This window comes from Arvicola amphibius, chromosome X (genome assembly GCF_903992535.2).
Source record: "Arvicola amphibius chromosome X, mArvAmp1.2, whole genome shotgun sequence".
In the NCBI taxonomy this organism is placed as follows: Eukaryota; Metazoa; Chordata; class Mammalia; order Rodentia; family Cricetidae; genus Arvicola; species Arvicola amphibius.
Genome location: NC_052065.1, coordinates 4,719,281 through 4,744,790, shown reverse-complemented (window position 1 = coordinate 4,744,790; position 25,510 = coordinate 4,719,281). Strand labels below are relative to the sequence as shown.

Genomic DNA, 25,510 nt, shown 5'->3' with positions numbered 1-25,510 from the left:
TAACAAGAGAACCCAGTGGTCATACAACAGGAAGACTTGATCACCCTAACCCAGAAGAAGCAGAAGAAAATGATTTTAAACATAACTTTCTGAGCATGATAGAGACCTTTAAAGAGGAAATGAAAAATTCCCTTAAAGAAATGGAGGAAAAGACAAACCAAAAATTGGAAGAAATCAATAAATCTCTCAAAGAAAACCAAGGAAAAACAATCAAGCCTTCTGGATTTCATGGTTTCCATTGAGAAGTCAGGTGTAATTCTGATAGGTCTGCCTTTATATATTACTTGACCTTTTTCCTTTGCAGCTCTTATTCTTATTCTTTCTTTATTCTGTATGTTTTGCTTTTTGAGCATTATATGGTGAGGGAACTTTTTTTGTACAGTATATTTGGTGTTTTGTAAGCTTCTTGTATCCTCAAAAAGATATCATTCTTTAGGTTGGGAAAGTTTTCTTTTCTTTTTTTAAAGATTTATTTATTTATTATATATGCAACATTCTGCCTCCATGTATGCCCGCACACCAGAGGAGGGTGGCAGATCTCATTACAGATGGTTGTGAGCCACCATGTGGTTGCTGGGAATTGAACTCAGGACCTCTGGAAGAGCAGCCAGTGCTCTTAACCACTGAGCCATCTCTCCAGCCCCCAAGGGAAAGTTTTCTTCTATGATTTTGTTGAATGTATTTTCTGTGCCTTTGAGCTGGAGTTCTCCTTCTTCTATCCCTATTATTCTTAGGTTTGGTCTTTTCACAGTATCCCAGATTTACTGGAAATTTTGTGTTAAGAATTTGTTGGATTCAATGTTTTCTTTGACCAATGAATCTATTTCTCCTATAGTATCTTCAACACCTGGGATTCTCTCTTCCATCTCTGGTATTCTGTTGGCTATGCCTGCCTCTGTAGTTCCCATTCATTTATCCAGATTTTCCATATCCAGAATTCCCTTAGTTTGTGTTTTCTTTATTGCCTCTATTTCCATCTCCAAGTCTTGAACTGTTTGCTTTACCCAGGAGGAGTAGACAACAGGAAATAATCAAATTGAGGGCTGAAATCAATAAAATAGAAACAAAGAAAACAATAAAAAGAATCAAGGAAACAAAGAGCTGGTTCTTTGAGAAAATCAACAAAATAGACAAATCCTTATCCAAACTAATCAAAAGGCAGAGAGAGAACATCCAAATTAACAAAATCAGAAATGAAAATGGGGACATAACAACAGACACAAAAGAAATCCAGAGAATTATTAGGGTATACCACAAAAACCTTTACACCACAAAATGGGAAAATGTAAAAGAAATGGACAATTTTCTGGATCGGTACCACATACAAAAATTAATCAAGATCAGGTGAACAATTTAAATAGACCTATAAACTGCAAGGAAATAGAAGCAGTCATCAAAAACCTCCCAAGCAAAAAAAACCAAGGGCCGGATGGTTTCAGTAGAGAATTCTACCAGAACTTCAAAGAAGAACTCCTCAAAGTATTCCACATAATAGAAACAGAAGGAACATTGCCAAACTCTTTTTATGAGGCTACAATTACCCTGATACCAAAACCACACAAAGACTCAACCAAGAAAGATAATTACAGACCAATCTCACTCATGAACATAGTTACAAAAATACTCAATAAAATACTGGCAAATCAAATCCAAGAACACATCAAAAAAATCATCCATGAACCACAACCGCAATCATGCTGACTTCATCCCAGAAATGCAGGGATGATTCAACATTCAAAAATCTATCAATGTAATCCACCATATAAATAAACTGAAAGAAAAAGCATATTATCATCTCATTAGATGCTGAAAAAGCATTTGACAAAATCTAACGCCCCTTCATGATAAGGGTCTTAGATCAGAGCTACAAGGAACATATATAAACATAATAAAAGCAATATACAGCAAGCTGACAATCAACATCAAATTAAATGGAGAGAAACTCAAAGCAATTTCATTAAAATTTGGAACAAGACAAAGCTGTACACTCTCTCCACCATATCTATTCAACATAGTTCTTGAAGTCCTGACTAAAGCAATAAGACAACAAAAGGAGATCAAGGGAATTCAAAGTGGAAAGGAAGAAGTCAAACTTTTGCTATTTGCAGATAATATGATAGTATACATAAGTGACCCCAAAAACTCTATTAGGGAACTCCTACAGCTGATAAATACATTCAGTAATGTGGCAGGGTACAAGATCAATTAAAAAAATCATTAGCCCTTCTATATACAAATGATAAAGATGCTGAGAAAGAAATAAGAGAAACACCAACCTTCACAATAGCCACAAATAACATAAAATATCTTGGGGTAATACAAATGAAAGAAGTGAAAGATGTATTCAATGAGAACTTTAAGTCTTTAAAGAACAAAATTGAAGAAGATACCAGAAAATGGAAAGATCTACAATGCTCTTGAATAGGTAGGATCAACATAACAAAAATGGCAAGCCTATCAAAAGCAATCTATAGATTCAATGTAATCCCCATCAAAATCCCAACAAATTCTTCACAGACCTTGAAAGAACAATAATCAACTTTATATGGAAAAACAAAACAAAAAACCCAGGATAGCCAAAACAATTCTGTACAATAAAGAAACTTATAGAGGCATCACCACCCCTGATATCAAGCTATATTATAGAACTACAGTAATGAAAACAGCTTTCTATTGGCATAAAAACAGACAGGTTGACACATGGAATTGAATCGAAGAACTGGATACTAATCCACACACCTATGAACACCTGATTTTTGACAAAGAAGCTAAAATTATACAATGGAAAAAAGAAAGCATTTTCTGTTTTTCATGTTTGATAGCTTTATTTTTTTATATTATTAAAAATTTCCGCCTCCTCCCCGCCTCCCATTTACCCCCCTCCCCCTTCACTCCCCCTCCCTCTCTTGTCCAAAGAGCAGTAAGGGTTCCCTGCCCTGAGAGAAGTCCAAGTTCCTCCCCCCTCCATCCAGGTCTAGGAAGGTGAGCATCCAATCAGGCTAGGCCACCCCAAAGCCAGAATGTGTAGTTGGAGCCAAATCCAGTGCCATTTTCCTTGGTTTCTCAGCAGCCCTCATTGTCTGCCATGTTCAGGGAGTCTGGTTTTATCCCATGCTTTTTCAGTCCCAGTCCAGCTGGCCTGGGTGAGCTCCGATTAGATCAGCCCCACCGTCTCGGTGGGTGGGAGCACCACACGCAGTCCTGACTTCCTTGCTCATGTTCTCCCTCCTTCTGCTCCTCATTTGGACCTTGGGTGCTCCGTCTGGTGCACCAATGTGTGGCTCTGTCTCTATTTCCATCCATTTCCAGATGAAGGTTCTATGGTGATATGCAAGATATTCATCAGTATGAATATAGGATCTGGCCTTTTCCAGCTCCCTCTCCTCAGTTGCCCAAGGAACTAGCTGGGGGCATCTCCCTGGATACCTGGAAACCCCTCTAGAGTCAAGTCTCTTGCCAACCCTAAAATGGCTCCCTTAAGATATATACTTCCCTGCTCCCATATCCACCCTTCCTGTATCCCAACCATCCCATTTACCCACGCTCTCCCCATCCTCTCCTTCACACTTTTCACTCCCCATCTCTCCTTACCCCCATCCCACCCCTCCCCCAAGTTCCCAATTTTTGCCCGGTAATCTTGACTACTTCCAATATCCAGGAGGATAACTATCTGTTTTGCTTTGGGTTCACCTTCTTATTTATCTTCTCTAGGATCACGAATTATAGGCTCGATGTCCTTTATTTATGGCTAGAAACCAATTATGAGTGAGTACATCAAAAGAAAGAATTTTCAATAAACGGTGCTGGCATAACTGGATGTCAACATGTAGAAGAATGAAAATAGATTCATATCTATCCCCATGTACAAAACTCAAGTCCAAATGGACTAAAGACCTCAATATAAATCTGCCCACACTGAACCTGATAGAAGAGAAAGTGGGAAGTAGCCTTCAATGCATGGGCACAGGAGACCACTTCCTAAATATAACCCCAGTAGCACAGACTCTGAGAGCAACAATAAATAAATGGGACCTCCTGAAACTGAGAAGCTTCTGTAAAGCAAAGGACACAGTAAATAAGTCAAAAAGGCAGCCTACTGAATGAGAAAAGATCTTCACCAACCCCACCTCAGACAGAGGACTGATATCCAAAATATTTAAAGAACTCAAGAAATTACACATCAAAATTACAAATAACCCAATTAAAAATGGGGTACAGAACTAAACAGAGAATTCTCAGTAGAAGAATCTCAAATGGCCAAAAGACACTTAAGGAAATGTTCAACATCCTTAGTCATCAGGGAAATGCAAGTCAAAATGACTCTGAGATACCATCTTACACCTGGCAGAATGGCTAAGATCAAAAACAACAATGATAGCTTATGCTGGAGAGGATGTAGAGTAAGGGGAACACTCATCCATTAAGGGTGGGAATGAAAACTTGTACAACCACTCTAGAAATCAGTGTGGCAGTTTCTCAAAAAATTGGGAATGAACCTGTGTCAGGATCCAGCAATACTACTCTTGGGCATATACCCAAAAGATGCTCAATCATACTACAAGGACATTTGTTCAACTATGTTCATAGCAGCATTATTTGTAATAGCCAGAACCTGGAAACAACCTAGATGCCCCACAACCGAAAAATGTATAAAGAAAATGTGGCCCATCTACACATTGGAGTACTACTCAGTGGTAAACAAAACAAAACAATGGCATTTTGAAATTTGCATGTTAATGGATGGAACTAGAAAAAAAAATCCTGAGTGAGGTAACCCAGACCCAGAAAGATGAACATGGTGTGTACTTACTTGTAAGTGGATACTACCTGTAAAACAAAGGATATTGAGCTTATAGTTTATGATCCTAGAGAAATTAAGTAACAAGGTGAACCCTAAAAAAAAACCATAGATCCACCTGGAAAGGGGAAATAGACAAGATTGCCTCACAAAATTGGGAGCATGGGGGTGGGGGGAAAAGGGAAGGTGGAAGGGAAAGAGAAGGGGAAATGGGGAGGGGTGAGGAGAACTTGAGGGAATGGGATAGTCGAGATGAAGGAAAAACAGAGATGAGCACAAGGAAAGAGATATTTTGATTGAGGGAGCCATTATGGGGCCAGCAAGAAACCTGACACTAGAGAAATTCCCAGGAATCCACAAGGATGACCCCAACTAAGACCCTAAGCAATAGAGGAGAGGGTGCCTGAATTGGCATTGCTCTATAGTCCAGATTGATGACTATCTTTTTTTTTTTAATTTTTTTACTGTCTTTTTTTTTAATTAAAAATTTCCACCTCCTCCCTGCCTCCCATTTACCCCCTCTCCCTCCACTCCCCCTCCCTCTCCTATCCAGAGAGCAGTCAGGGTTCCCTGCCCTGTGGGAAGTCCAAGTTCCTCCCCCCTCCATCCAGGTCCAGGAAGGTGAGCATCCAAACAGGCCAGGCACCCCTAAAGCCAGTGTGCATAGTAGGATCCAAATCCAGTGTCATTGTCCTTGGCTTCTCAGCAGCCCTCATTGTCTGCCATGTTCAGGGACTCTGGTTTTATCCCATGCTTTTTCAGTCCCAGTCCAGCTGGGCTTGGTAAGCTCCAAATAGATCAGCCCCACCATCTCAGTGGATGGGGGACCCCTCGCAGTCCAGACTTCCTTGCTCATGTTTTCCCTCCTTCTGCTCCTCATTTGGACCTTGGGAGCTCAGTGCAATGCACCAATGTGTGGCCCTGTCTCTATCTCCATCCATCGCCAGATGAAAGTTCCCTCACGGTCCTGACTTTCTTTCTCATATTCTCCCTCCTTCTGCTCCTTGTCAGGACCTTGGGAGCTCAGACCGGTGCACCAATGTGGGGCTCTATCTCCATCCATCGCCAGGTGAAGATTCTATGGTGATATGCAAGATATTCATTAGTATAGCTATAGGATCTGGCCTTTTCAGGCTCCTTCTCAGCTGCCTACGGAGTGGATGGGGAGTGGGGTGGGAGGTAGGTGGAAGGAATGGGAGAAGGGGAAGGGGAGGGAACAGGGATTGGTATGTAAAATGAAAAAAGATAGTTTTTCTTTTTTTAAGAAAATAAAATATGTTAAATTTAAAAAAGAAAGATATATAGTCAGATTAGTTTAAAAAAGTAAAACTCAACAATGTCAGAAATCTGAAGATGACATCAATTATGTTTGAATTATTATTACTGTTTTATCACTCCCTTTTAATGTGGATATACATTCTACATATAATTTGAAGTGAACATATTAAATTTTATATTTTACATTAAAATTTACTGATTAAATGAAGTGTAGCTATGTACCTTTTGTCATAATATTGTGAAATCTGTTACTTTAAAATACTATAATTATTCAGAAATCAAAATAGATGAAGTAAATATAAAGATAATAAAAATAGAGATTAAAAGCAGCGCATTAACTCAATAGCTTTACTAAATTCATTTTTTTCTTTTTTAAGTTTACAAATATTGAAAATGTGAATAAATATATAAGGCAAAATTCAAAGCTCTTGTTTAACAGCATTCATGTTGTAGAATCTTTAACCCTTACATCATGAAAAGTATAAAGAATACAAAGATAGTTAAATATTGGTTTAGGGAAAAAATAAATTACATAAGAATATCTCCTTCCACCAGCCTCAACTGAAAGTCACTAATGACTGGCTATCCTAAATTAATTGTTCTATACTATAATGATAACTTTAAAAGTTTTGACTACTGGAATGGCTAGGTGGCTCAGCAGGTAAGGGTGCTTGATGCTAAGCCTACTAACCTAAGTTTCATTTCTCTCCTATGGTTAAAGAAAAGAACAGATAGTTCTCTCTCTCTCTCTCTCTCTCTCTCTCTCTCTCTCTCTCTTTCACACACACACACACACACACACACACACACACACGAAAACAGCTTGACTGCTACAATTTCTATCTTTTTAATTAATTAATTAATTTTACCAATTTTTAAAAGAAAGCTTTGAATATAGCGAAAGTTGGACTGAAGTCCTGGGTTATCGTAGTATGCCAGCTTATTCAGTTTTAGACAAGTATCATTGGTAATACTTAGATATTTAATATCATCTAAAGCATGCATTGTGTATATATGCATATCTTATTTTATAACCCAGAAGTTATAATATGAACGTGAAGCAGTCCGAGTTCTTAATATTTTTATATTGTGATTTTTAATATAATTACATGAAATTAAATAATTAAACTCATGGAAGCATCAGTTATATCTGCAAAGTTCTTTTGTCTAAATAAGGCAACACTTGCAGGTTTGGGGTATGTGGTAATTTGAAAGAAAGTGGGCCCCATGGGGAGTGGCACCATTAGAAGGTGTGGATTTGTGGACTTTGAGGTTTCATATATGCTCAAGCCATGCCCAGTATCTCAGTTCACTTCCTGTTGCCTTTGGATCAAGATTATTAACTCTCAGCTCCTTCTCCAGCTCCATGTCTGCCTGCATGCTGCCATTTCCCACCGTGATGATAATGGACTAAACCTCTGAACTGGAAGCCATCCCAATGAAATATTTTCTTTTATTAGAGTTACTGTAGTCATGGTGCCTCTTCACAGCAATAGAACAAGGACTAAGATAGAGTATTATATTTGGACATATTTACGTATCATTAATTAATGTACCACACTAGTTTTAATTTTATTTTTTATTGGCTACCCAGTTTTCCAGATTTCTGAGTGATTGTAAATGTGCTGAATGTTTTGTACAATATATCTTTGACTTCTTATCTGAGAATTTTCTTCTCCAGAAGCCTTATACTAATTTCCACTCTCACACCTAATATAAGAGTGCTATTTTCCTAAACCCTTGTAAACTCCAAGTAGTATTAATTTTATAGTCTCTGGCAATTTGATAGGCAAAATTGGCATCACATTACTAATTTATCTGTCAGTCTATGTTTTCTTTTGTGAAATTTCTATTTATGTTCTTTTCCTGTGGTCCAGCTGATGTTAGTTTTTTCATGCCTATTTATAGGAGTTCTCTGTTTACATAGTAAGGATATTAAAGATAATCAGGATTATGTCTGTTAAAAATGATAGTTGTTGACTTCTATTCTCATGTGCTTGCTACTTTTATAGGCTTGCATGGGGTGAGTGGAAGGAGACTGAGAATGTTTACTGGGAATAGTATTGGTTGGGAGTGTATTAGAATGAGTAGAAATTCAGTTCATCCGCTACACAACCCCAGATTGTTTTTCCCAAACCAATTCTATCTACATGCTTTCTTTCTGCTCAGAATTGCCCCATTTGTCTTTATTAGTCATCCACCCAGCACAATTTCATCAAGTAAGCATTCAGATTCCTTAATATTTGCGTTCCCAGTATTGTTTTCAAATTGGTACCACCGGGTGCCAGTGATCTGAATCAGTGGGTACAGGCACTTGTGGCCGAGCATGATGACTTGACTTTGATACTGGAGACTTAGGTAGTAGACAGGGAGAGCCATTTCTAGCAGGCTCTCCTTTGATCTTCACATGCACATGTGCATACAGACTGAATAAATGAATATAATAAAATCAATTTTAAAAATGTGCTCAACTCACCCCAATATAATTCAACTTCATTTAGATTAGTCCAATGTTTTAAGTCTTGAGGATATAGAGATAATGAAATCTCTATCTTCCAAGAGTTCCACAGATAAAGGAAAATCTGAGCTGGGGATAAATCAAAGGCTTTACTTTATCATGCAATCAAATCTGGAGTGAAACTAGTGCTTTTACCTCCTTAATATAGGCATTCCACGGGCATCCCTGGGGAATAGAGACAGATGACCTGGTTAGAAGAGCGGGCCAGAAAAGACCTCTTTCTTCCAAGAAAAGGGTATGACTACAATGTGTCTTGACAGGACAGTTGTCTATCAAAAACAAGCCATGGAGGAGGACTATTTTAGGAAAATGGAAGATCAGGTAAAAAAAAATTCCCTTAGGTCTAGAGGAAGTACGTGAGAGTGGTAGTCTAAGATGACCTGAGACAGCCTGTTGCATTAGGGAGCCTAGGTATTAACTTTAGAGTACTTGAGGCCAGGCATGGGTGACACACTCCTTTAATCCCAGCACTCAGGAGACAGAGGCAGGGGGATCTCTGTGAGTTTGAGGCCAGCCTGGTCTACAGAGTGAGTTGCAGTGAGTTTTAGGCCAACCAGGATAACACAGAGGAACACTGTCTCAATCCCCCACAATTAATTAATTAAAAAAATAGAGTAGTGGAAAGTAATTGAAGTGTGTATTAACAAGGACTGATCTTATCAGAGCAATACTTTAGAAAAAAAACACCTTGACTGTACTCTGCAGAATGAATCAGAAGCAGGGAGCATTTAAAGCAAACTTATGTCCCTGTGGGCCTGACACAGTTTTGATTTATCCTCATTGCTCTATTATTCTGCCTAGTTTAGCATTTGTCATAAGCGCTCTCTCTCTCTCTCTCTCTCTCTCTCTCTCTCTCCCTCCCTCCCTCCCTCTCCCCCCTCCCTCCCTCCCTCCCCTCCCCTCCCCCCTCCTTCCCTCCCTTCCCCCTCCATCCCTCCCTCCCACCTTCTCTCTGGTCTTACCTATCCCAGGCTGGTCTCAAACTCATGATGTAACTGAGCGTGAACTTGAACTCCAGATTCTCTTGCCTCTACATTCCAAGCGCTGTGATTAAGAAGTATGTGTCACTGTCTGTTTTTTGCAGCACTGCAGCTCAAACCCCATGCTAGGCAATCATTCTATTAATTGAGCACTAGCTATCTATAACCCAGACTTCATTTTAAAATTAAGTATTATTATCAGGCATCAGAAAAGTTGGAGCAAGTGGTAGACTTCCCATTTGGCCCTTCCAGATTCAGTCACAGAGTTGTCGAGTAGTGAGTGAGATCAAGATTCATCAAACAGAGACCTTATTTCATCATGCAACTAGATCTGGAGTAAAGACAGTGCCCCACTTTTTCTTTGCCTGACTTTCTAGTTACATGATAGAGCTACCTCACAATGAAGGAGAGCCTTCAGACTATTCCTGATAAAGCTAAATACTTCCAGCATCGCTATAGGAGCTGTGTTCTGATCTCAGGCAATGCCGCAAGAAATAATTGAAGCTGTTATTCTCAAGAGCTTCTTTGCATAGGACTCAGTTACTGTGGCTTTTTTCTCAGCCAGAGTCATACGCAAAGCTCTGTAAGCTGCCTCTTGGCGTATCAATGGGGAATATGGGACATTATAGGTTAGATGAATATGAAGTGTGTGCAGGAAAGAAATGCGGATCTGGGCTGTTCCAGAAGGTAGAAAGGGAATCTCACTGCTTTAGCTTGCAAAGGTTTTGTCATTTATTGTACAGCATAAGCCTACATCTATTATTTATTATATTGTTAGCTAATGCTTATTATTTTTGTTTCTTCAATAAACTCTTTGGGCAGCAATGAGCCCAAGGGAATAGTCACTAAAAAATTAAATAGATTTTTACCTCTAAAGAACGTTGATGTCAGGTGTCTAACTTGCAGAAAGCATTTGTGGCCATTTATTACCTTCCACAAGGCAAGCCAGGTATCAGTAACTACATGGAAAACAGAAGACATGCAGATGCTGACAAAATCCTGCTGTCTAGTTCTAAAAGCACTTGTTACTGTATGAGGCCTGCTTGGCGATGGTGATTTGCCATACACATCTGCAGATGGTGTGTTCTAGCTTTACCCCTGACATTTGTGGGCCTGGGGCAAGAGGACAAATGAAAGCCCTTATTCCATTAGGTTTAAATATTTACAAGTTATGAATCAAGATAGCAGGCTGTTAAAGAAAATATGTCTGTGCTCCCACCTGAACAAAAATACCTTCATTATGACAAAAGTGTATGTTGTTATGGTTTTTTTAATATGGAATTGGCAAAAACTCAAAGATGACTGAACTTAAATATGTCTGAGTGTCTGGATGGGTTGGCAAAGTCTAGACATGTAATGCAAGTAAATTAATACGTGACTCATGAATTACTATGTATTTATTCCATAAAATTCGTGTTGTTGAATATGTAGCTCAGTGGTAGAGCAATGTGCTCAGTATGCATTGAGGCCTTGCATTTAATCTCTAATAGTCCTACCAACAAAAATACAGACAAAATTTTTCCTTTATTTTATTATTTCAGTAATTTGATTTTTGTACTCAAGATCTTCATGAGCTGTGTGTTGGTACTGCCTGCGATTCCAGCTGCGTAAGAGGCTAAGGCAAGTTCCTTGCCCACTGTATTCACAGTAGCTAGGAAATGGAAACAACCTAAATGTTCCTCAAGTGATGAATGGATAATGAAGAGTGGCACATGTACATACGCGAGGGAATTCTTTTAAGCTGTAAAATGATTTACAGGTTAATGGATGGATCTAGTAGCTATCATACTGAATGAGGTTACCCAGAACCTGAGTTATTTGCATGCTCTCTCTCTCTCTCTCTCTCTCTCCCCTCTCTCTCTCCCCTAGACTCTAGCTCTGAGTCTTTAGATGTGAATATACTAACCTGGAGTAACTTCAGAAACCAGAAAATTAGAAAATCACTATGTGGTGAGGGAGAGGGAATTCTAGAGGGCAGAAGAGGTGCTATGAAGAAGGAAAAGGGAAAAACTTCGGTCCTTTAACTGAGGAGGAAGGTCAGTAGAGAGGGAGGAGGAAGGAGGAGAAGTAAATACCACTAAGGATGCTTGAAAAAGCCACAGGCAAACATATTATTTAATATTTACTTGAAATAGACAATATCTGTATTTAAATGGAGCCATGCCACACATGGTGATGTACTCTCCCCGGAGCCACAGACTAGCTAACAAAAACTCAGTACCAGGCACGGATAACCACTTTTTGAGTTGTTGATCAGGGGGGTTCAAGAGACTACCCAAACAATATAGGCTATTGCCATTGCTCTTGCAGCCTTTCTTGTGATTCTTGTCACAGCCAGAATCATATGCATAGCTATGTAGGCTGTCTCTTGGTAGATCATTGGGAAAGTGGAACATCGTAGGTTAGATGTATGTACCAGAAACACATAGACAGGGACTATGGGGAGAAGAGGTCTAGTGAGGGAAATGGCAGGACACATATGTTATGTAGGGGGACACTGGGAAAACTGGGGTTTTTGAAATTGGGAGGGAAGGCAAGATCCTATTGTTGAAGACTCTATGTACTTCAGACACAGGACTTAGAGGAACTGAGCTGGAACTGACCTGATAGCTTCCTCCCTGAGAACTAGCTCTCATAGTATTAGAAAATACATACAAACTTCCAAGGGAGAAAAGCAATCAATAGTCCTACCCAACTCTAAATACCACCACAATATTGGCCATCCAGACAAGATATCCCCAGTAGTGTAATAGTGGCATTTTTGTCTTGGGAGTAACCAACAGCTGTCTAATTTTATGTAAAGCTTGCTCAGTAACTACTTGTGGTTGGAGAGGCCATGGACCCAGAGGAGAACCTATTCCTGATATTTCCATAGAATCATACAATTTCTAACTATATTCTAAATACTATCCTTACACCCACAGATAAAGGTATGAATCACTCCTCATCAAAGATGATGCCTTTTGTAATAGAGAAGGACTATTACGGAGATCCACAACTGGTCAAAATGCAGAAAACAAGTGATCATGGGGTGCCAAACTCTGATGCATCTATAATATAAGCCCTACACCTAAGGCTTAGGGGAAAATAATGACAGAAGAGGGACCAGAATGATTTTAAGATACAGAGGACCAGAAAGCCCTACCCTTAGGTGAAGAGCTACAAGTAATCAGTGGTTGTTGTAGCAATTGAAATTAAAAGGTAGAATATAAAATATAGTTAATGAATTCCATGAAATTTTATGGTCAAAATGAAATAAAAATTGTGTTAAAGAATTTTACAAGCCAGGTGCCTGTAATTCAGTTTTCTTCAGGGCCAAGCAACCTGACAGGTTATACAATACCAGGTGGTTAAGGATTGGATACTGGAGAGAAGGGGTGAAAATGATGTGCTCATGTAGGAAATTCTCCAAAAAAACTGAAATTAAAAAGAAGAGCCTAAGGCAAGAAGATCAGTACTTTTGAGACCATCCTAGGTCACTTAGTAAGACTCTGTCTCATAACTAAAACAAGGTATGGGGATGTAGTTCAGTAATGCAGTCCTTGCCTAGCACATGAGCGGCAGTGACTTCCGCCTCCAGTATCACTTTAAAAAGATTTTTCATGTAATTTGCATTTTATTAATGGTAAAGGTCTAAAGGACTATAACAGTAAAATTCATTTATATTCAGAATGTATAAAATTTGGATATATGTTGATATAGGTATGTAAAGTAAATTTTAAATTTAAGTTAGACAATTTATGATTTTATAAATGATAGTTTTAAACATTTTAGAAGAAAAAGTACCAACTGAAATTAAAAGGTAAAACATAAATTATAGTTAATGAATATCATGACATTTACAGTCCAAATGAAATGAAAATTGTGTTAAACAATTTTCTAATCCAGGTGTCTGTAACTCTAGCACTTAAGAGGCTAGGGAAAGGGAGGCAAGAGGATTAGCAGTTCAGCAAGGTTCTCAACCGCATCTCGAGTATGAGATCAGACTGTACTACATGAGACCTTGCCTCAAAAGAGAAAGGGGGTGGAGGAAGGGAGGAAAGGAGGAAGAAAGAAAGGAAAGAAACTTGTTAAACATGGTGGCACATGCCTGTAATTTTAGTGTTCAAGATTGGAGGCTGGAGTGTGAGTTCAGGACCAACCTTTGGGCTGCAGGAGAATTAAAGGAAGAAAGGAAAATCAGACAAAACAAAACAAATTATAGATGGAGACCTAGTTATATTTCTAGGGCACAACGCCTACTTTCCTTCTTTCTTTTCTATTTTTCTTTTCTTTTCTTTTCTTTTCTTGTTTTTGGTTTTTCAATACAGGGTTTCACTGTGTAATCCTGGCTGTCCTAAAACTCACTATGTAGACCAGGCTGGCCTCGTACTCACTGACATCCACCTGCCTTTGGCTCCTGAGTATTGGGATTAAAGGCCTTGTGCCACCACTGCCTAGTGACTACTTAGTTTCTAATTGACCTGTTTTATAGCTGGATTGGCATATAATTGTAGGCATATGCACATACAAATAAATATAAGTATGCATAAATATATGAATTTAAGAGTAATTTGAATTCCTTATTATGTTAAGTTTTGTAACTGCATATGAAATCATTTGTTCCCTCCTTAGAACTCAGGAGTTGGATAAAAAAGAAAAGAAGTATGTTCAATAGTAGTGGGAACTGATACCTGCTTATGTACAGATCTGTTGCAAGCCGGCTCTCTGAAGGCTGGCATCTCACAAGTTAACTTTCTGTTTGTCTTTTATAAGTCTCTCCATTGCTTCTTTCCTGTCCTGTAAAATTGCTTCTGTTTCTGATTTTGCTATTAGTGTTTTTGAGTGTGGTTGCTTTTTCTGTCTAGGGCATCAGGAAAAAGTTCAAAAAATATTAATCTTTTTTTTGGAGACAGGGTCTCGTGTATTCAAGATTGGACTCAAACTCACTGTCCTTAATCTTCTTTCCTCTAGCTCCCATGTCCTTGAAATAAAGGCACATGCCACTATGCCTGATTTATGTGATGATAGGAATGGACCTAGAGTTTTATGCATGGTAGTCAAGCACTCTACTGATAGAACTACATTTCCAGCCAAGGTATTAATCTTGAATGTAGACATTTAGGGTGTTGGCTCACTGTCTGTCATCACTGAGACTGATTGTGAGTAGCAGAGCTGTCCATGGGTTTTAAAATGCTTTTACCCTTTAGGTATGTCTGTGATCCACAGTGATCTCAGACAGGGTACTCATTGCCCATGTCTTAAGGATATTTACATATGATTTTATACAACATTTACTTTCACTTTCTCTTCTAGCTGGTTTTTTACTCCAGGGTTTTCTTGTCCTGATATAAAAAGTGAAGCAATAGCTCTTGCTGGGTTGGCTCCATCACAAGGTGAGGAAGGTCATGAAGACTTACCTGACACCAATTTTCTATTAGTGTTATCAGATGCTTTGAATATCATCAGTTCGTTTCAAATATAGTTTGATATTTTCATCTGGTTCATGTATCTAAATAAAACCTTCAGAGGTTCATTCTGTTCAAGGTATAACATCTGTCATGCTATAGTAAATTCATTTTTTAAACTTTAGTATTTGGAAATAAAATGACTTCTCACAAAGAGGATAGTAGTTCAAATCTAAATTGTTAAAAATCTAACATCAGAGCCAGGACGATATTCTTAATAAAATGGAGAACCCTATGGAACTGAGCTATATAAAGAGTCCAGGTGCACACACAATTCATGGTTAACTATAAAAAGACAAACTACAATACCCCACCAACCAAAACAGAAGTTGTTATTGTCAAGAATTACAAATGTCTTTAATTATACAATGTTAGAGTAACTTAAATGCAAATTTTATGACAAAATTGATGTTGAAACCTGACATAGTGGATCATTCCACTGTATTTTCATCTGAGAGAGAAGGATTACAAGTTCCAGGCCAACTTGAACAAAGTGGTGAGATGTGCTTCCACAAACAAAGCAAAACAGAAAACTAATACTAAATGAAGATCTTATTTATTTTGGTTTACTTTGATTTTCTTTTTGTAATTTTGGGAGGGAGGAGAGAGGGAGAGAGAGAAAATGAAGTTGGATGGGTAGGGAGGAGGGGAAGATCTGAGAGGAGTTGGAGGAGGATAAAACATGATCAAAATACATTGTCCGCGAAAGTGTTTTAAATAATAAAAATGATACTTAGCATTTTAGTGCATGCATCATCAAATGTCTGAGCCTTAAAGAACTACTTTGTTAACCACTCTATGTGTCCTACATTGGCACTGCTGTCTCAGTTAGGGTGCTTATTGCTGCAATGAAGCAAACTCCATGATGAAAAAGCAGGTTGTAGAGGAAGGGTTTATTTGGCTGACACTACACATCATAATCCATCATTGCAGGAAGCCAGGACAGGAACTCTAACAGAGTAGGAACCTGAAGGCAGGACCTGATACAGAGGCCATGGAGGGGTGCTGCTTACTGGATTGCTTCTCCTGGCTTGCTCAGCCTGCTCTTTTATAGAACCCAGGACCACTAGCCCAAGGATGGCACTGCCCACAATGGGCTGAGTCCTCCCCCACCAATCACTAATTAAGAAAATGCCTTACAGCTGAATCTTATGGAGGCATTTTCTCAATTGAGGCTCCTTTCTCTCTGATGACTCTAGCTTGTGTCAAGTTGACATAAAACTAGCCAGATTTTTTAAAGTCTTCCAACTTTTGTTGTTTTGATTTCTCAAAAGCATTTGGAAATTTGTAATCAAAGTATTCATTAAAAGTTCATGTGATAATTTTAGAAAAGTGAAATTATTGCAAACAAAGCTTGCAAACAGAAAAGCATTGAGTTTATTTCAGGGGAACTGAAATTAAATGATGAAAGTCCAAATGGCTTCTAAGATCTAATTTTGCAATTCTATAATTGAATGTTGGAATATCTTTACTTTGAAGCATCTTTTGATGAAGCTCCTATTTTTAATTGGATAAATTTTTAGTTTGTATCAAAATAGAATGATTTTGAGAGGACTTACAATTTTGCAGCATTACATTTTTACAAACCATTAGGAAGGGTCAAAAGTAGAGACAATTTACTTTAAAAATTTTGTCTCATTTAAAGTATTTGTTAAAGAAAGATACTCTTAATAGAAGCAAAATGTCACTACTTGAGAAACTATTTGAGCTTATATATCTATATATTTCAACAAAATATAACTTGAAGTATCCTCTAGATATAGAATTTAGACCATATCAGCTAAAGGCAACTTTTTATCAATTAAGATTTGCCTTACCTATCCATCCATAGATGGTTAGTTGTCATTCAACAAGGGTGCCAAGATTTTTCGGAGAAGCACAGTACTGTCTATTTTAAAACCAGTGCTGTGAAAACTAGGTATCCTAGCACAAAACTGTGAATTTATCTTCAATACATCACAGCATAGACAAAAAGTAACTCAAAATGAATTGAAGATATAAATCTAAGAGCTAAAACTATAAACTCTGACAAACAGGTGAAAACATACATGACCTTGAACTGAGAATGAGTCTCTTAGATATGCTATTAAAAACACAAATAGCTAAAGAATGAAATCAATAAATTAGACTTTGCAAAAATTGAAAACTTTAAAAGGTATTTATTTGCGTGTGTATGAGTATAGGTATGCACATGTCATGGCACATGCATGGAGGACACAGGACAACGCCTGGGGATCAGGGCTCTCTTTCCACCATGTGGGCCCTAGGAATCAAATTCAGGTTCTCAGTCTTGGTGGCAGGCACTTTTTAACTGCTAAGCCATCTCTCTGGCCTGAAAACGAACAAATTTTAAAAACTTTGTATATCAAAAGATGTTATCCAGGAAATGATAAAATAGGGACCTAGCTCAGTTGGTAAAGTACTTGCAGGCATGAGGACCTGAGTTCTGCCTTGAGCATCCATATAAAAAGCCAGGTATGGCAAAGAACTTGTAATTCCAGTGCTGGAGAGATAGAAATATGCAGATTTCTTGTGTTTTCTGGTCAGTCACCTTAGCCTACATCTTGAGTTCCAGGCCAGTGAGACCGTGCCTTAAAAATATGTTGGGTGGTACCTGAAAAACAGTACCCAAGGTTGTCTCTGGCTTCCACTTACAGGTGCGCATATGTGCATTCATATCCACACACCTGCCAACACTCCCAACACAGTTAAATAGTCTCCAGCTGATCTGTGTGGCGAAAGGCTAAACGTCTCCTTTTGTCTCAAGAACAATGTAAATAGTGGGTGACCATTAATGTAAGAACCCATAACTGGCCCAAGTATGAAGAATAAATAATCTTGATATGGTTGGCCTTAAATAGACAGCTATATTTCCCCCTCCAAGGCTCACAGAGCATTATGAAAGAGGAAATGGAAAGAATGTAAGAGCCAGAGAATAGGGAGATATGTAACAAAAAGGCATCTTCTGGAAACAACATAGCTGCTGCACTCATGAATTTACTGTAGCTGTGGTTATCTGAATAACACTTGCACCAGATTAAGCTTCTCAGCATTTCATCATGGATGGGGGAGGGGACCCATGAGGTCCCATCCCTCCTAGAGGGACTATTGGTAGCTAATGGTTGTTGGGAGATTTGTGGGTATTATTATTTTTAAAACTGCATCCTCTTTATTGTGCATACCTTTCATTTCAGAACAAAATAAATTAATGAACAAAACATAATGCACAAGCCCAGTCCCACTCTTTGGTGAAGGAGGGGAGACTTTTCTGCCTTAAGACACTAAGGACAGGAGGGAAGAGATAACCTGTAGACATCAGCAGAGAGCTAGGTGGGTCAGAGTCAGCCAAGGCTGCTGGAGAGCCAAAGGGAAAAACATACAAAGGGCATAGGCTTCCCAGTGGGAAGTCTACTTCCATGTGAAATGATAGTATCCTCATTGTCAAGACCAGCTTCAACAAAAATACACTTACCAGAGTGGGGGCATAGGAATCAGAAATGTTAGTAAAGAATATGAAGACACAAGTAAAAATAATAAAACAGAAACATAGGATAGTATTGGGAGGGAATTCCAATGAATACTGAAATCCCCCGCGTTTAATTTTCCATATACTTGTATACACCAATACAAAAAGGGGAAGAAGACAAAAGACTTCTTTAACATGATACAAAGGACAACTGGAACACTCAAAATTTAACACTTTGAGACTTCAAGTCATTAGCATTCTGTTGTTTAGGCAGTGAAGCTGCTGGATACCAAGTATTCTGAAGGCAGCCATTCCCCAGGTTAAACCTCCTAATACAAAAGAAGGCACGGAAGTATGCGTGCATATCCTAACCCTTTGTCAGGGTGGAGTGGATCTGCCCTGAATTCCAGCTGACCTTCTACAAAGAAGTGTTGGATGGCCAAGTGGTTTTCCCAATCACTGGTGAAGCTCTTATAGAATTCACTATATTCCTCTTCAGTGATACCATCAGGGGTTCTGGTCCAAATGGTCTTGGTCTGGCTCAGTTATTCCTGAGCAATATGCTGCTCCTTAGTTTTCTTTTTTTCATTTGTGTCAGTATCATCCTCCTTATCGTCCCCTCATCATTCTTATTGTCCTCTTCCTTTTCTTCCTTTGCCTCGTTATCACTGACCTTCTTCGGTCCTTCCTTATCCAAATAAAGAGTGCCAGGATAGCCCATGAACTGTGGGTGCTTCCTAGCCACTCCATTGACTCTCCTCGAAGCATTCTGTCTGGTCATTAGGATGAAGGATCACTTTTACATCCTGGCAAATAGGCTCACCATGACATGCCTGTACAGTGAAGGATCCATCAGCAGAAGACTCAATAGTGTTCATCATCATTGTACTTTGTGATCTCAATTTTTTCTGCCACCAGAGAGGCAGAATGAAGTCCAATACTGTCTTTTTTGTCAACTTGAAACAAGCTAGGTTTATCTGAAAAGAGGAAAACACAATTGAAAAAAAAATCACTCCATAAGATTGGCCTGGATGCAGCCGGGTGGTGGTGGCATATGCCTTTAATCCTGCACTCAGGAGGCAGAGTCAGCCATATCTCTGTGAGTTGGAGGCCAGCCTGTTCTACAGAGCGAGTTCTAGGACAGCCAAGGCTACACAGAGAAACCCTGTCTCAAAAAAAAGTCTGGAGGCATGCCTATGGACTCATTTTTCTTTTTTTTCTTCCTTTCTTTCCTTTCTTTCTTCTTTCTTTTTTCTCTTTCTCCTTTTTATTCCTTCCTACTTTTCTTTCTTCCTTCCTTTTTTCCTTCCTTTTTTTCCTTTCTTTCTTTCTTTCTTTCTTTCTTTCTTTCTTTCTTTCTTTCTTTCTTTCTTTCTTTCTTCTTTTTCAGACAGTCTTTCTATGTAGTCCTGACTGTCCTAGGACTCACTATGTAGACCAAGTTCAAGGCTGATCTTTAACTCATTGAGATCCCATCTGCCTCTGCCTCCCAAGTGCTGGGCTTAAAGGGGTGCACCACCACTTCCAGCCATATTTTTTTTGAGATAGGGTTTCTCTGTATAGCCCTGGCTGTCCTGGAACTCTCTATGTAAACAAAGGTGGCCTCAAACTCATAGAGATCCACCTGCTTCTGCCGCCGGAGTGCTGGAGTTCAAGATGTGCACCACCATGATCCACTCCTGTGGGACATTTTTAAAACTGGTGATTGACATGGGAGGGTCTAGCTCATTGCAGGTGGTGCTACCCTGGGCAGGTGATCCTGGTCTGTGTAAGAAAGCAGACTGAGCAAGTCATAAGGAGCAAGCCAGTTAGCAGCATCATACCATGGCATATACATTAGTTCTTGCTTCTAGGTTCCTACCTTAAGTTCCTGACCTGACTTTCTGAATGACTGACTATAAACTGTAAAATGAAATTAAACATTTACTCCCCAAGTTGCTTTTGGTCATGATGTTTTATCACAGCAGTAGAAATCCTAACTAAAACAAACATGGAACTGCTGAATCCTAGAGACATCTGCACCAGCTTGGAGAGCCTCCATGAAAGTTTTGTGCCAGACTGAGCAATGGTTTTCAAATTATCTATGAGGTCAGGCTTGATCATGCCAATACTTGTCTCCACCAAGGTCAGGGTGCATTTCTGAGAGTTGGGATGGTGTCAATTTTCAGCTTTTTACCCCTGTCCAACTTGGACAGATCTGTCAGGCTATCACAGCAACTTTTATCCACGTCATCAGAAGCATTAGAGATCAATTTCTGAAGGAACATTTCTTGTTAGACTAGAAAGCATTCATGATGAAGGACTTACGTTGACCAAGTTCTGCCTTACAGGCAAAACTCTTCACCTCCTTCTGGTGGTAAAAATCTCAGACAGGGGCGTGGTGGGGCGTGGTGTGGTGTGGCGTGGCGTGGCATGGCGTGGTGGGGCGTGGCGTGGCGTGGCGTGGCAGAAGCACTGCATTAGTTCAGACCAGGGTGGGCCCAGACAGTCTCTGACATGAATGTTAGCACCAAGGATGTTCAGGGTGAAAACTTGGTTTGCCCAAGTTGAACAGGGATAAAAAACTGAAAATTGACATCATCCCCAACCCTCAAGAGAGTAGGGCAGTGCGTCATTTCAGTGTCTCCAGTAAACTTCTACCCATGCTTAGGCAAGAAAGCAATTAAGCTCGGTGGTTCATATGTAAAAAGAAAAAAAGGAAACTAGGAGGAGGACTATCTGAGAAGAGGTTCAGCAGGAGATTAAGTGTGTGTTTGTGGGGGAGTGGTAAGAGAGGGTAATAGAGGTTAAAGAACTAAAATTCATTTTAAATAGGCATGACACTGTCAAACAATACAAATTAAAGCGTATTTGTTCTGATCATTTCTAATCTGACATTGTATTGGAGGTCCTAGTTAGTGGTAAAAGGCAGGGAAAAGAAATAAAAAGACCAGAAATGGAAAAAGGGAGAAATAAAATTGTCTTTAAGAACAAATAAAAAGATCATTTATGTAGAAAATACAAATAGTCTATCAAAAAGCCACTAAAACAGTTAAGTTAGTTTATCACAATTTCACAATGCGAGGTCAAATATACACTAGAATGTTGTAGTGATGAACAATTGTAAATTGAAATAATATCATGGATAAATAACATCATTAAAAAACCTATGAAATACTTAAGCATAAATCTGACCAAGGACTTGAGGGAGTCTGCCGTCTGTGTCTATGGTCTTGCCCATGACATCCAGCCACATGGGATTGAGCCTTGGAATATGGTACCACAGGAACCAGTTCCTAGGCTCTGATTAATGGCTCTGCCCCTCCTGGCTCATCATCAGGATATCCTTTTTATCTGACAATGGTTACCTCTCATGTCAGTGGTTGAAATTGATAAGCAGCGCTTATGGGATATTGTATAAGGTCCACGATTTGCACAGTGGCCACTTTATGGCCTTTGAGAGTCCCCAGTAGAGAAGGAGCTTGAGTGGGTTTTGAGGTAGTCTTCTTACTGAGGAGGCTGGAAGCATTTGAGCATGCCTATGTTGTGTGGCTGAGGATGTCTATGGTACTTCCGGAACTGACCAAGAGACTAAGGTGACACCAGTGTTTGAGCATATAGACCAAGCCTAAGGACATATGTGGACAAGATGCACCCACCAGATTTGCCAGATAAGACCTTAAAGATTCACATGTGACAGTTTCTAAGAGGCCTAGATTTCCTTTATGCAAATGGTATTATTCACCAAGATCTGAGGTCAGAGAACAGTCTTTGATAAGTGGCGGAACATGTAAGCTGGCTGATTTTGGCCTAGCTGGATTCTACAGCAGAGAGAGAGAGAGAGAGAGAGAGAGAGAGAGAGAGAGAGAGAGAGAGAGAGAGAGAGAGAGAGAGAGAGAGAGAGAGAGAGAACCTTCTATCTGTGGTTATTACATTCTAATACCATACTCCCAAAGCTCTGCAGTCCACATATATTCCATCTGTGGATAAGTGGTATATTAGTTATATCTTTGCAGAGATGTTTCCTCAAGACCCTCTGCTCTGTAGAAATTCTGAAGCTGACTTGTAGCACAAATAATAATAACCCAGAGACAGATATTAGGGTTCAAGCTGAAGATCAGAAATGCAAAATAGCCCATCACTAGCTCTTACCTCAACCTCAGACCAAAATGGGCAATCCTGTTTCCATGAATCCTCAGAAGGAGACTGTTACCCTGAGCTCCTGTCTCTTCTTGTTTTATGTTCCTCTCTAGTGCTGAAATTAAAGGTGTGCACCACTGCCACCCAGCCTCTATGGCTAACTAGTGTGACTGTTGGGATTAAGGGTGTGTGTCACCACTGCCTGGCCTGTATGGCTGACTAGTGTGACTAGTTTTGCATTCTGATCTTCAGGCAAGCTTTATTTATTAATCAAAACAAATAAAATAGCATTATACTGACTAGCTCTGCAAGATCTCATTTTTCTTTTGCTACAGGTCTCTCTACAGTCATGGATGTTCTGGGACACATTATGTAGATAAGACTAGCCAGGGTTCTGGGATTAAAAGCATACACCATCATGCTCAGCCAAAATCTTTGATCTTAAAGGATTGCCTCCAGAAGGCAACTGCCTAGGGCCTGGAGCAGGCCCTGGACCAGTCCAGTCAGTCGTGTTGAAGATAGAGGGGTTTTAAGAACAGTCAGCTGGGCTGCAAATGCTGACTTTCCTTCCTTCCTTCCTTTTGTTTTTTTTTTCTTTTCAGTCCAGGATTTCTCTGTGTAGTTCTGACTGTCCTGGAACTTGCTCTATAGACTAAACTGGCCTTGAACTCAGACATCTGCCTGCCAAAGTGCTGGGATTAAAGGTGTCCACCACCAAGTCCACTTGCAAATGCTGACCTTTAATCTACAGAAGTGCACCTCTGCCTTTAAAGCCTTTTCCTGTGGTACTTTTTACTAAGGTTTGTATGTATATATGTATGTATGTTTTGTCAGGAGGTTGTGCCATGCTATAAAAGTGAAGGTCCAAATGATAAAATTCATGTTATCACGCTTTTCAGCAGGCCCCTTTACCCACTGTGGTGGTTTAATTAAGAATGGCCTCCTTGTCAGTTCGGTTGCTCACCTTCCTGGACCTGGGGGGAGTTGGGAGGACCTTGGACTCAACATAGTGTAGAGAACCCTGATGGCTGTTTGGCCTCAAGAGGGAGGGAGTGGGGGTGTGGGTGGAGGGGAGGGGAGGGAAGGGGGAGGAGGAGGGGAGGAGATGGCAATTTTTAATAAAAAATAAATAAACTGGAAAAAAAAAGAATGGCCTCCATAGACTCATATATTTGAATACCTGGTTAGAAGGATTAGAAAGTGTGGCCTCGTTGAAGTAGGTGTGGCCTTGTTGGAGAAAGTGCGTCACTGGGGATGGGCTTTGAGGTTTCAAAAGCCCATGCTAGGCCCAGTTCGCTCATTTTCTGTTGACCAGGATGAAGTTCTTACCTATTTCTCTAGCACTATGCCTGCCTGCCGCCTAGCTCTCCACCATGATGAAAATGTACTGTAGGCAAGTACATTTAAAATGAAACTAAGCAAGCCCCAATTAAATGCTTTCCTTCATAAGAGTTGCCTTGGTCACAGTGCCTTTTCACAGCAAGAGAACAGCATATAAGACACCCACTGAGTCATCTCTCAGGCCCTATAGTACTCTGGCAGACATAAGGAAGAAGATGGTTCAGATGGAGTGGCTGTTTTCCCTCTTAGGGATGCTTGAAAGGAGAGAACCCTCCTGAGGAAGTAATTTCTACCTTCCTCTCAAGATATGGGGACTCTTTCAACTATTTATATAAAATTTGGTGGTGGATAGTCAACTTTCATTTTTGTTTATTTTATTTTTAGCCTCAGAACAGTTCAATATTTTGATTAAAAGGCAGAAATTCCAGAGGCATCTCAAAAGCTGTAGGGTCATTTTTGGTACTTTCATTGAGAAAATTAATGGTAAATGATTTTTTTTCCCTTTAGACCAGTGTCCTAATGCTGCAGCACTTTAATACAGTTCGTCATGTTGTGATGACTCCCAACCATAAAATTATTTTCATTGCTACTTAATAACTGTAATTTTGTTACTGTTATGAAAAGTAATGTAAATATCTGTGTTTTTTGATGGTATTAGGCGACCCCTGTGAAAGGGGTTATAACCCATGGGTTGATAATGAATGTTCTAGACAATGACCTCAAGGCCATGGCAGGTCTTTCATTCTAGTATTTCTCCAGATAGACAATGAGAAAGACAGATTCCCTTGACCTTTTTGTAGGAATGTGTGGTGGTTTAAAAGAAAATGTGCCCTGTAGGCTTGGAGGGAGTGGCACTGCTTGAAAGAATTAGGAAGGACCTGTGGCCTTGTTCAAGTGGGTGTGGCCTTGTCAGAGGAAGTATGTCATTGGGATTGGGCTTTGGGGTTTCAGAAGCCCAAGCCAGGATCAGTGGTTCTCTCTATTCCTACTGCCTGTGGATCTGGATGTGTGACTCAGCTTCTTTTCCAGCACCATGTCTGCTTGCATCCCTCCATACTACCCACCATGCTGATAATGGATTAAACCTCTGAATATTGACTAACACAGGATGCTTCATTTGAGTTACTCAAGCATTTGTCTAGGCCTCTGCCTGACCCTGCACTTTTAGTTTTGTCAAAGTATAACATATCCCTTCTTCTTAAAGTTCAACTTGATTTCTGCTTTTATTGAAATACTTTTTTCACACAACATATTTTGATCATATTTTCCCCCTCCCTAACTCCTTACAGATCTTCCCCACCTCCCTTTCTATACAACTTTATATTCCTTCTCTCTTTCAAAACAAACTAGAAACAAACCCCTAAAGAACAAAAGAATAGAAAAATATCTCACAAAAACACAACAATGAAAACCAAAACAAACACGTAAAAGAAGAAAGGAAGAAACAAACAAACAAATAAAAGCCAAAACAAAGCAAAATGAAATAAACCCACAAAAGTTCATTTTGTGCTGGTTAACTATTCCTGAGCATGGACCCTTCCTGTGGTATGATTAATATACCCA

General features: G+C 39.5%; 1 pseudogene; it reads right to left on the bottom strand.

Annotated features, from left to right (window-relative positions):
- Window positions 1-8,269: 8,269 nt before the first annotated feature.
- Window positions 8,270-25,134, bottom strand: LOC121677042 (annotated as a pseudogene).
- Window positions 25,135-25,510: the final 376 nt, after the last annotated feature.